The 13,386-nt window shown below is 46.0% G+C and overlaps 1 protein-coding gene across 14 annotated transcripts in view; it reads right to left on the bottom strand.

Annotated features, from left to right (window-relative positions):
• LOC105497407 (calcineurin binding protein 1) overlaps positions 1-7,934 on the bottom strand; it is a 165,848-nt gene extending 157,914 nt beyond the window's left edge. For 8 of the 14 annotated variants that reach the window (XM_071080146.1, XM_011768477.3, XM_024797810.2 and 5 more), the window contains exons 1-2: positions 7,514-7,795; positions 7,267-7,371 (exon numbers count right to left, since the gene is read on the bottom strand). The gene's annotated coding sequence lies outside the window, so the exon portion shown is untranslated. The other 6 variants (XM_011768470.1, XM_011768473.3, XM_011768472.3 and 3 more) reach the window with 6 other exon arrangements.
• Between the last annotated feature and the right edge of the window lie 5,452 nt (positions 7,935-13,386).

Consider the following 13,386-nt stretch of genomic DNA (forward strand, 5'->3'; position numbering starts at 1 on the left):
AGTTAATTTATACATTCAGTACAATCCCAATACAAATACTGACAAGATAGTAGACAAGTTGATACTAAAATTCATATGGAAAAACAAAAATTTAAGACTAGGAAAACAAAACAAAAAATTGTAAGGGGGGATAGGCATAACAGACATTAAAACATACTATACAAAGCCTTCATAATACAATCAGTGCAGTACTGCTGCATACATAGACAAAAAGATGAGGTCCAGAATTAGACTCAAGTACATATGGAAATAAAAAATATGGCAAAGATGGCATCTCAAATCACTAGAGTCAAGATGAACTTTGTATTAAATACTGCTGGAACAGTATTCACTGTTGGAAATAGATAACTCACAATAAACTTGCAAATGAATTAGAAATCTAAATGATAAAAAATGAAACCATACAACTACTAAAGGAGATACTGGTGAATTCCTCTTTAATCTTTGTATCAACACTTAGTATTAAGTAGTAGAGAAGGTCAAATATGATTTAAAATTCAGAAAAAGTAAGAGAAAAGAGTGATACACTTAACTACATAAAAATTTAAAAAATTTTGCATGACCAAAAAAATATTTTAAAAGTCAGAAAAAAATTAAAAGCTAACAAATTGGGAGAAAATATTTGCAACATATACCACTGATGAGGGATAATATCCCTAATATACAAAGAGCTCTTAAAAACTGAGACACAGGATGGGCATGGTGGCTCACGCCTTTAGTCCCAACACTTTGGGAAGCTGAGGTGAAAGGATTGCTTGAGGCCAGGAGTTCAAGACCAGCCTGGGCAATACAGACAGACTCCATCTCTACAAAAAATAGCCAGGGCATGGTGGCACACATCTGTAGTCCCAGCTACTCAGAGGGGTTGAGGGAGAAAAGTTGAGGCTGCAGTGAGCTGTGATCGTGCCACTGCATTCCAGCCTGGCTGACAAGAGCACCATACTATTTAAAATAAATAAATAATGTTTTAAAACTGAGGAACACAGCATTATTTACAATAGTCAAAAGGTGGCCTCCTTTAAGCTGGAGCTAAGAAAAAAGAAAAAAAAAATAGTGGCTGGCACTGTGGCTCAGCCTGTAATCCCAGCACTTTGGGAGGCCAAGGCAGGCGGATCACGAGGTCAGGAGATCAAGACCATCCTGGCTAACATGGTGAAACCCCGTCTCTACTAAAAATACAAAAAAATTAGCTGGGCGTGGTGGCGGGCGCCTGTAGTCCCAGCTACTCGGGAGGCTGAGACAGGAGAATGGCATGAAACTGGGAGGCGGAGCTTGCAGTGAGCCGAGATCACGCCACTGCACTCCAGCCTGGGCAACAGAGTGAGACTCCGTCTCAAAAAAAAAAAAAAAAAGAATGGTGAAAGCAACCCAACTGCCCATCGACAGATGAATGGTTAAACAAAACATAGTATATACATACAATGAAACATTTATTATTCAGCCTTAAAAAGGAGGTAATCCTGACACGTTACAAAAAAGAAGGTAATTCCAACATATGCTACAACATGGATGAACCTTGAAGACATTATAGTAAGTGGAATAAGCCAGTCATAAAAAAACAAATATTGTATGATTTCATGGATATAAGGTACCCACAGTAGTCAAATTCATAGAAACAGAAAGTAGAATAGTGGCCACAGGGCTGGGGGAGGGAAGAATGGGAATTCCTGTTTAATGGATACAGAGTTTCAGTTTGAAAAGATGAAAAAAGTTCGGAGATGGACGGTGGTGATGATTGCATAACAATGTGGATGTATTTAATGGCACACTTAAAAAATGGTTAAAATGATAAATTGGGTCAGGCGCGGTGGCTCATGCCTGTAATCCCAGCACTTTGGGAGGCCAAGGCAGGCGGATCAGGAGGTCAGAAGATTGACACCATCCTGGCTAACATGGTGAAACTCTGTCTCTACTAAAAATAGAAAAAATTAGCCGGGCATGGTGGCACACGCCTGTAGTCCCAGCTACTTGGGAGGCTGAGGCAGGAGAATGGCTTGAACCAGGGAGGTGGAGGTTGCAGTGAGTTGAGATGGCACCATTGCACTCCAGCCTGGCAACAGAGACTCCATCTCAAATTAAAAAAAAAAAAAAAAAGATAAATTGTATGTTACTTATATTTTATCACAATTTTTTTTTAAAAAGCTAAAGAGGCCGGGCGCGGTGGCTCACGCCTGTAATCCCAGCACTTTGGGAGGCCGAGGCGGGTGGATCACAAGGTCAGAAGATCGAGACCATCCTGGCTAACACGGTGAAACCCCATCTCTACTAAAAAATACAAAAAATTAGCCGGGCGTGGTGGCGGGCGCCTGTAGTCCCAGCTACTCGGGAGGCTGAGGCAGGAGAATGGCGGGAACCCGGGAGGCGGAGCTTGCAGTGAGCCGAGATCGCGCCACTGCACTCCAGCCTGGGCGACAGAGCGAGACTCCGTCTCAAACAAAAAAATAAAAAATAAAAAATAAAAAGCTAAAGAACAGAAAAACGAAAACCTGGTAGGCAAATGGAGGAAAAATATGAACAGATAAATCGCAAAAGAAGACGCAACTAGCTCGAAAACATATGAAAAAATGTTTGAATCATAGAGAGATGTATATTAAAACAAAACAACACTGGCCGGGCGCAGTGGCTCAAGCCTGTAATCCCAGCACTTTGGGAGGCCGAGACGGGCGGATCACTAGGTCAGGAGATCGAGACCATCCTGGCGAACACGGTGAAACCCCGTCTCTACTAAATAATACAAAAAACTAGCCGGGCGAGGCGGCGGGCGCCTGTAGTCCCAGCTACTCGAGAGGCTGAAGCAGGAGAATGGCGTAAACCCGGGGGGCGGAGCTTGCAGTGAGCTGAGATCCGGCCACTGCACTCCAGCCCGGGCGACAGAGCCAGACTCCGTCTCAAAAAAAAAAAAAAACAACAACAACACTACACACTATTTCTCACTGATCACACTAGCAAAAATTAAAACATGACAGCACACACTGTTGGCGAGGTTGTGGAGAAACAGGCGCTATTCTCATACATTGCTGGACATTGGTACAACCCTTCAGGAGGGAAATTTGACAATATCTGAGAAAATTACATATGCATTTACCTTTCAACCCCGAAATTCCACTTCTAGAAACTACCCTGAATATGTACCTCCAACAATACAAAAACACATAAGCACAGAATTATTCACTGTACAGCACTGTTTGTAACTGCAAGATAATGGAAGCAGCTTAAATGGCCATAGATAGGAGGGTAGAAAAATAAACTATTATAATAGTTTCTTCATATAATATAAACTGTAACAGTTTATTCATCTACTCTGTGGTACATACTATGGTACATTCACACAATGTATGAATGTACAATGTATGAAATACAATGAATATGCAGCTGTAAAAATTAATGAGGCAATGTTCATAGCAACATAATTCAAAATAATGCATAAGTAGAAACCCAAGATCCATCAACTGATAAAAGGATAAACAAAAGGTGGTATATCCATAAAATGGAATATTATTCAGCCATAAAAATAACGAAACACTGACAACATGGATGAACCATGAAAACATTATACTAAGTGGAAGAAGCCAGTAACAAAATACCACGTACTGTATGATCCCATTTACATGCAATGTCCAAAACAGGCAAATTTATAAAGTCAGAAAGTGGATTCCTGGTTGCCTAGAGCTGGGGGAAGACAGGATGGGAAGTAATTGCTAATTGCTAACGGATCAGGGTTTCTTTTAGGGGTGATAAAAATGTTCTAAAATGTGCTGCGATGATGCTTGCATAACTCTGTGCATATACTAAAAAACCACTAAACTTTATACTTAAATGGGTGAATTGTAAGGTATGTAAATTATATCTCAATAAAGATGTTTTTGTTTATTTGTTTTTTCTTGAGACAGAGTCTCGCTCTGTCACCTAGGCTGCAGGGCAGTTCTCGCTCTGTCGCCCCGGCTGGAGTGCAGTGGTGCAATCTCGGCTCACTGCAACCTCCACTTCCCGGGTTCAAGCGATACTCCTGCCTCAGCTTCCCGAGTAGCTGGGACTACAGGCATGCACCACCATGCCCAGCTAATTTTTTAAATATTTTTAGTAGAAACGGGGTTTCACCATGTTGGTCAGGCTGACCTCAAACTCTAGACCTCAAATGATCTGCCCACCTCAGCCTCCCAAAGTGCTGGGATTACAGGCGTGAGCCACCGTGCCTGGCCTCAATAAAGATGTTTTTAAAAATGAATGAGGAAGATCTCTATGAATATGGGGTGATTTTCAAGACACACATTTCTTTTTTTTTTTTTTTTTTGCAGACGGAATCTCACTCAGTCAGTCACCCAGGCTGGAGTGCAGAGATGCAGTCTCGGCTCACTGCAACCTCTGCCTCCCACTTTCAAGCGATTCACCAGTCTCAGCCTTCCAAGTAGCTGGGATTACAGGTGCCTGCCACCACACCCAGCTAATTTTTTTGTATTTTCGGTAGAAATGGGGTTTCACCATGTTGGCCAGGTTGGTCTCGATATCCTGACCTCAGGCAATCCACCCACCTCAGTCTCATAAAGTGCTGGGATTACAGGCATGAGCCACCATGCCCAGTCTAAAACATACTATTAAGTGAAAAAAGCAAACACAATTATCTATAGCGTGTCACCTTTGTGTAAGAAACAAGAGATATGAGAAAATACACAACTATCTGTTCACTTGTGCAAAAGAAACGCAAGATAATCCAGTTGCCAAAGTTAGCTATACAGGGTAGGTGGGAAAGGGGTGAAAAGAAGGGGTGAATGGGAACAGGGTGGCAGGCATGAGGAGGGAAAGACACTTCTCTGAGTATACCTTTGTGTGTAGCTCTGACTCTCAGAAATCAGTCATAATTCATACCCCAAAAACAAACTAAAATCAGCTAGGACATAAGGGGAACTCGAAAACAAATATAAACCCTAACAGTGAACCTATTACAACTAACATAACCACTCTGAAGGGCATGAGGAAGAAAAGAACTAACCTAAGTAGCTGTGGAAAACCGTATCTTGACAGGATAGGCTAAAGACAAAAAGAACTGTGATTCCAGAGTTGGGGCAGAGAAAACACAAGATGAGCGTGGAACACCTTATGGTGCCATAAAGTAAGTAAGTGCTCAGAGAAAAAAACAAGAAAAAAAATGAGGGCCAGCTGATAGGCCACAGAAGCTACCCTGAAGGAGATCCTAACTAAATAGCCAATGCTGTAACAGTAAGCAACAAAATAATGATGATAATGAATTTTAACTCATAGAATATAATGCATATCCATGGCCTATACTGACACATAAATAATCAAATAAATAAATAAAAGAGAGAGAGAGTAGATCTCCTTTCAGTAGAACTTGACTTAATAAATGCTGAGGGAAAGAGATATATAATTTACCTTTAGGCAAACACAAAGATCTGCAGATGGATGCTAAAGTCAGTGGATACAAATTCATGGAGAACCAGAATTTGTGTCCTCTCAATCTATCTCTCTCAAGAGACTCATTAATTAGAAATGGATAGTAACTTTATGGTGTAGAAACCTGGCAGACACCAAGTAAACCAATAGATCAAGGTAAATATTACCAGTAACAAGACATACCAGTATCTTGGACTCCATCTGATGCACTGAGAAAGACACAAAGATAATGTATCTTTGTATTATTCTGGCCAACAATGCATAATCTTACCCCAATCATTAGAAAACACTGGACAAACCTTTAAATTGAGAGACATTAGACAAAATAACTGATCAGTACTCTTTAAAAGCATCAAAGCCAAGGAAAACAAGAAAAGACTAAGGAAGTGTTATGGACCAAGGAGAAATAAGTAAATGCAACATGGGATCTTGGATAGGATCCTGGAATGAAAACACAACCTTAATTTTAAAAATGGTAACATTCATATCACGTCTGTAATGTAGTTAATAATACTGTACAAACACTAGCTTTCTGTTCTTGATAACTGTTCATTATGTAAGATGTTAACATTAGGGAAAGCAGGGTGAGGGACAGAGAACATTTTGTATTGTTGCAACTTTTCTCTAAATCTAAAATTAGTTTAAAAAGCTTAAAAAGAAATAACCATTTTGATTATATATTTATCATCTGTAAGCAATGTGAGGATGGTGACTGTATTGTTCACCATAAATCCAAGAAACTCACCAAAAGGAGCTTTAAAAAAAAAATAGCTATTGAGGCCGGGCATGGTAGCTCACGCCTGTAATCCCAACACTTTTGGAGGCCAAGATGGATCACCTGAGGTCAGGAGTTCGAGAGCAGCCTGACCAATATGGTGAAACTCTACTAAAAATACAAAAATTAGCCAAGCGTGGTGGCAGGCGCCTGTAGTCCCAGCTACTCGGGAGGCCGAGACAGAAGAATTGCTTGAACCCAGGAGGCAGAGATTGCAGTGAGCCGAGATCATACCACTGCACTCCAGCCTGGGCGACAGAGCAAGACTCTATCTCAGAAAAAAAAAAAAAAAAAAAAGCTATTGAATAATCATGAAAAAGAAAAATATCTATTGATTTCTGACTCCCAGCCCAGCAGCTGCATTTCCTCAGATAGCAGCACATTCACCAGGCTTATTAGTCTAAGCTAGTAAGTTTCCAAACCCCTTATAGTGTCCATGGCCTCAGAACACATGCTAAAGAATAACACACTTTGAGACATCGGCACCCTGATACAGAGTGATAACTGGGAGTGTCTCCCGGCCCGGAAGGTGGGAAGCCTATGTCTTAAGCTCAGTGGTGGCAGTGCCTTGGCTGTGTGACTGACTTGACACAGATGCCAGTCTCTGGGTCTGTCTCCCCTCATGTATGAGGTGCTGTACTAGATGAGGGTTCTGCAAGCTAATCAGCCCACCCTTTTTGTACAGCCCAGGAGCAAAGAATGGTTTTTACATTTTTTAATATTTGGAAAAAAAATCATGACACATGAAAATGATACAAACAATATATAAAATTAAAATTTTGGTCCCCATAATTACAATTTTATTGCAACACAGCTACTCTCTTACGCATTGTCTTCAGCTGTATCCACACCACACTGCCACACTTGAGTAGACACAGGATGGCCCCCCCCAAGCCTAAACTACTATTATCAATACTATTATACTCATATTTACAATATAGCAATGTAAACATTAATATATTCACAACAAAAGTTTGCCGACCGCTGAACGAGACCGTTCTAAGCATATTCTATTTCTAACCATAATAATCACACAGAAGGAATCTTAGCCACATGGAATCCGACGATCCCACACTTAAAACCTGTAATAACTCAGGTCCTGAAGAGTTAAGTGACTCCCAAAGCCACTTGTGCAGACAGACACCTTGGGAATGTCAGGTGAGTTCCATCTGGCCAGGGCCCGCCTCCTGCGGGGAGTCAGTGAAGCAGAATGGTCACAATTTTCAGTCTGGAGTCGCGCTCACCCACTGGGTGACTTGGAGCAAGTCATTTCACCTTCCCTCGGCCTCAGTTTCCACCCTTGTAAATGGCACTAATAACAGCACTCACCTCGCAGGGCTGCTGTGAAGGTGAAGCGAAAGGTCGCGAGTAAAGGGTTAGCGCTGGGCTTTGCACCCAGCAGACGCCAAATCAATGGTGGCTCCTGCGGTTACTGGGAACCACCCCCGAGGCCGGAACCCATCCTAGGCACCTCAAGGCGGCGGCAAGAGCCGTGAAGAGGCCCGCGGGGCAGCCAGGAAGCCCGGCCTCGGTTTCCCCGACTGTGACTCCAAAGCTGCCCGCGAAACCCCCAGCGTCCTCACATAACCCAGCCTCGCGCCTGCAGCCCCTCAAGCCTGTACCCCCAGCTCTGCTGAGCCTCACCCCCACCCCCACCGCCTTCAAACCAGCCTTCCAGGAACTCACTAGGCGTCTCCACAGCAACGGCCAGTCCTTCCCGACCACCGCGCATGCCGGCTGCGCGCCTGACAACAAGGCCTGCTCCCATTGGCTCCGGTGCCGGCTGCGCCAGCCAATCAGCGGGGGCACACTCGCCGCTTGTCCGCTCGTGTGGCTGGTTAGCTGGGGCCCTGCAGACTGCTACCCTTGGGCGGCGCGTGTGTGTGTGTCTGTGAAATGCGGGAGTGGAGCTTGTTGGTTCTGGATCCCCGCCGTCGGTCCTCGAGTGCTTGGCTCAGAGCACCAGCTCGTAGTCGGACTCCCTTCTCCACAGCTTGCGCCCTGAGCAGTCGCTAAATAATGGGCTGTGTGCGATTACCTGGGACATGTGCTCTCAAAACAGTGGAAACTTGGGGAACACTTAGAGCGAAGTGTCCAATCTTTTAGCTTCCCTGGGCCGCGTTGGAAGAATTGTTTTGGGCCACACATAAAATACATTAACACTAAGGATAGCTGATGAGCTAATAAATAAATAAATAATAAAAATAAAAATCACCAAAAAATCTCAAAATGTTTTAAGAAAGTTTACGAATTTGTGTTGAGCCGCATTGAAAGCCAAGCCGACCAGCGGGTTGGAGAAACTTGACTTAGAGGGAACCAGGTAGGAAAAGCATCCTCATTCATTATATTACCTGTGCCTCTCTTTCCAAAAAGGATGTGAAGCCCAAAAGGCACAGATACAATAGGATATTGAAACAAAAGGAAAAAAAAGAACAAAACCTAGTAAATGAACAAGGAGAGAGGGGTGATGGGTGGTGTCAGCATTCCAGAGGTGAAAAAAGGCAACAGAATTGAAGGGCTTCTGTCAAGGCCTTGGGCTGAAAGATGGTACTCTCTTGGGAGCTATAATAATAATAAAGCATTGTAGGGAAGAACTTTACACTGTGGTTGAATTCATAGCTGCTTGAGTCTAGCAAGGATGATTTAAATAGGAGTGAATGTTGGGGGTTTTTAAACTTCAAAGACAGTAAAAGCATGGTGAAACACTCAGTACAATAAAGCTATGCTGATAAGCTAGAAGTTTTGAAAATTGTTGAGTCACCAACCTTGACTTTGAGTATTAGGGTAAACAGTATTGGGGGAGGGTAAACAGAAGCATAAACAGATAGTTTCAAAGCTGCATGGATAACTTTCTGCCTCGGATGCAGCTTCCACTCGAGCCTTATCATGAAAGATGCGCTGGAGAGAAACAGTTGAAAGTAGGTGGGAAGGGTGGTCAAGCAGCAAAAAGCTGTGTGGGGAGTGTCCAGAGGTGAGAAACATGCAGATCATGCAGGAGTGTCAGGATGCACAGTGTTACAATGAGGCAAAGCTCAGGGCCACAGTGGGGAGAGAGCACCCTGGAGAGTTGGGAAGACGCCAGTCCAAACAAGCAAGCAGAAAACATTGTTGCAGTCTTGCCCATACACCACAATGTACCAGTCTCTCATTGTGGGGTATCACCCAGAATTCTTTGTCTCACGACCAAGAAAATTAAGGAGTGTGGACACAAAGGGTGAAGTTGAAGCAAAAGTTTAATAAGCAAATGAAGAAAGCTCATCGCAGCTGGCGGGAGGCCCAAGCAGGTTGCCCACTATGAGGCTGGGTCTGGGGTTTTTATGGACTGGGAAGGGAAGGAATGTGCTGACTGGTCTTGGAGAGAACACTACTCAGCTTGGCCCCTGGACATTGCCAGGGACCAATTAGGAGCTGAAGTGATAGCCTGGCCCAGGACCAGTCGGGCTGAAGTGATGATTCACAGAGGCTCGGCTCACAGTCTAAAGCATGTCCAAGAAAGGAAAGTGCCCACTGGTACCCATCGTAGCCCACCGTGTACATGTCCACAAAAGTAGAAGAGACTATTTCCTAGAAGCCCACTGGTTATACAAAGGACAAAGGTGTTTCTATGTTGGGTCTTGTTCCCTTATCCGAGTAGCTGTAGGCATGTCTTAGGCACAAAGGTAAAAGGTGTTTCTATGTTGGGCCTTGTTCCTTTACCTGAGTGGGCCAGAGGTTTGTGCAAGTTTCCTTCTCTGTGTCTGAAGCCTGATTTTTCAGGTTGTTCCTCTGTTTAAAGGAGTTTTACTAAGAACCCACCCTAATTACCTAACTTTTCTCTCTCAGTATCACTCTCACTACAGTGAAGATAGCAGATTTAACATGGGGAATCTAGATCAAAGACTGTTGCCTTATGGTCTTGGTGAGAGCTGGGCCTGAATCCCATCCTTGGTGACTGCAACGATTCATTCATATTCAACTCAAACATTCCCTGAGGTGCTTGGGGAAGCAGGACACCATGAAACACACTGGCAGATGAATGAGTTCAAAATAGTTGGGCCAGGCGTCCAGGGGAAGGAACTCCAAGGTCTAGCTATTAATGAGAGTCCTTAGCAGTGGTTAGGTAAAAACACAGCAGGCACAGGCATATTCCATTAGAAACTGACTTTATTAACTATATAGACTGCACACACTGAAAATCAGAATTCGGTGTTTCACTGGTGCACTAAAGGTAAGGATCATCAAAGGTTTATGCAGGGAAACAGTGACCGCCACGGTGTCCAAGGGTCATTAGAGGAAAACTCTGCATGGAACATCTGGAAGGCTACAGAAATGGAGACTCCCTATAGGCTCCCCCACACCGCCCCTACATACTTTGACATTCAACAGACTGATAGGGTATTTGGATAAGAGGGTGGGGGCTTCATTCATTCAGTTTCAATGCAGCTTCAGCGCCAACATTGTATTTCCAGGTTTGACATTCTGGGACATGGGTTTTACAAGGTGCCTAGCTCCAGAAAATTATCAGCAAGAGTTAAGAGAGAAGATGAAGTTCTCTTCCCAGGAATATCCGGAGAAGGTCCCTGAAGCCCAGCCTGCCCTGTGCTCTGGCCCATTACAGCAGACTATGAACAGGAAACAGCTCAAAACTGTTGGAGAAGAGCTGAGCAACTCCTGGAGGTCCAGAATTCTGGGAGGGCAGGTGAGAGGAGCAGCAATGGGGCTAGAGCTCTTCCTGGACCTGACACACCATCCACTTTTGCAAGACAGAATGGCATCCCTTTTCAGCTGCAGCCGGCGGAGTTGGCTTGGGGTGAGCCAAGTGGCTGAGCTGGACTCCATGGAGTGGGTGCCAAGGACCAGGCCCTGCACTGAGCCTTCTCTCCTTTCTGCCCACCAGGGGAGCACCTGAAGCCTGAGTTCCTGAAGGTGAACCCCTGGGGAAGATGCCTGCCCTCAGAGATGGCGACTTCCTACTAGCAGAGAGGTAATTGTGACCTGGTGACCACCCAGGGTCACAGCCAGAATCTGCCTGGGTTCAGGCACTCAGAGTTGTAGGGGGAGGCAGAGAAAAGAGGGGAGATCTTTCCCTGGGATGGACATCTTTCCAAGTCACAGCAGCCCCTTCCTCATTTCAGCTTGTGTAGCTCTGATGCAGAGGCTGGACCCATGGGCACCTTTGGGCTAAAGCTGGAGGCTGGAACCTGGCTAGAGCCTTAGCCATCTGGAGCTGCCCAGGTGGGGAAAGGGCATAGGTCACCCAGATAAGCCTGGACAGCCTGAAGCCAGCAGGCAAGGCTCAGGCTTGAGGCTGGCTCCTCCCCAAATGTCCCCAGCTCATCCTTTCAGAGTCCTAGGAGCTGGGAAGGCCCAGGGGAGACTCCACTTTCAATCCCAGCTCCCCAATTCCTCACTCTGTGCCCTTCAGCAAATCACAGAACTTTGTGTGCCAGGTTTCTCCTCTGTAAAATGGGGTGGGGGGAATAATGTAACCACCTCCCAGGGCTTACCCAAGGATGGAAAATGGGCACCTAGTGCTCTGGGGCACTAGGAAGGGAACTTGGGCAGGGCTCACGTGGCAGGCCTGCCTCTCTCACTCTGAGTGGGGACCCTGATGCCAGGGAGTGGGGCCTGGGCATGGAGGGCAGGATGGTGCGATAACTGGGAGGGAAAGTGGAAACATGGGCCCAGGGAGGATCGAGTTGGAAATGGAGAAACAGAGTGGTTTGGTCGTGGGGAGATACTGCCTGGAGGGAGTTGTGGTATAGGGTGGTCCTCCCCTGAAGGGGAAGGTGGGAAGAAAACCTGGTCAAATCACCATGAGTATGAGCCATAAAGCCGCCTGGCCCTGACAGGCTGGAGAAAAGATCTCTGACATCTCCTGCCCACAGCATGGTCATCGTTTTATACCTCAGTCAAAAGTACCAGATGGAGGCACACTGGTACCCATCTGAGCTGTAGGCCCGCACCTGCGTGGGTGAGTACTTGGCATGGCAGCATGTCACCATCCAGCTGCCTGCCACCAATGTCTACCTGTGCAAAGTGAGCTTCCTAGGCCCTGTCATGCAGGCTGGGGCAGGAGTTTGGATCCCCAGAGATGGAAGGTACCAATTGGCACATATTACATATTAGCTTCACTTCCACTGCCCTGAGCAGACATCACTAATCTATCACAGTACTCCTTCCCCTAAGCCGGAATGAATCCTTAGAAACTTTCTGAACACAGAGCCCCAGAGGACATCACTAATGAATGGCAGCCGGGAAGGGATGGTGAGGAGGCCCAAGAGGATTCCAAGGGTCTGGGTTAAGTTGCTCCTCTCCTCCAAGCCCAGTCTCTCCTGCCCTACTTCTCAGGGCAGCCTGCAGATGCTGCACAACTGGAATGGCTGTTAGGGAGGCTGCCGCCAGCCCTGCAGCACCTGGATGGGAAGGTGCTGGTGGCCAGGCCCTTTGTGGCAATGGAGCAGCTCTCCCTGGAAGATTGGTGCTGACAGAGGTGATGGAGGTGAAGCTCTCCTACCCACCTGCCCTCTGGGGAGACTCTGGGCATGGGGCTGAGCCCCAACCCCAGCTGTCCTATCTTCCCTGCCCACTGCTGTTGGCTGTGACCTCTGCCAAGACTCCCGGCTGCAAGAGTGGCAGGCCTGTGTGGAGGCCGCCCTGGATACTGAGCTCTTCCTGGAGGCCCACAAGCTCATTCTCTAGCCTCAGAACCACAGTGAGGCTCAGCGGGACCCCCAGCTGGCCCAGAAGCAGGTGCAGTTGCTGCAGGAGCGGCTCCGCTGATTGGGTGCAGCCCACTCCACTGCACCCTGCTGTCTGCAATAAACACACTGCATACTCTTCGCTTGTCTCCAGGCTTACTCTGTCACTGGAAGTGGGGTCAGTCCCATTTCTGAGCCTAGACATATTAGATCACACAGCATAGAGTGAGTGGCACTCAGTCCCCCATGTGGGGCTCTAGTTACTTTCCTGGGCCACCAGGTGCACAGTCTGGCCACTGCAGCCCCAACCCAGGCCAGAAAGTTTCCAGGTTCCTCTGCATGGCACACACTGGCTGAGTGTCCCCTGACTTCCTGGTGGTAGTGTCCCCACTGCTCCCAAAGCTCCCAGATTCCTGTGTCTCTTTCTCCCAATTCCTTTTCAGTCAAAGTTCAGGCTCCATTCACCTATGGATACTCCCAGTCTCTACTTCTGGAATCTTCCAGGGATAATTCTTATTGCCT

Source organism: Macaca nemestrina, chromosome 15 (assembly GCF_043159975.1).
Source record: "Macaca nemestrina isolate mMacNem1 chromosome 15, mMacNem.hap1, whole genome shotgun sequence".
In the NCBI taxonomy this organism is placed as follows: domain Eukaryota; kingdom Metazoa; phylum Chordata; class Mammalia; order Primates; family Cercopithecidae; genus Macaca; species Macaca nemestrina.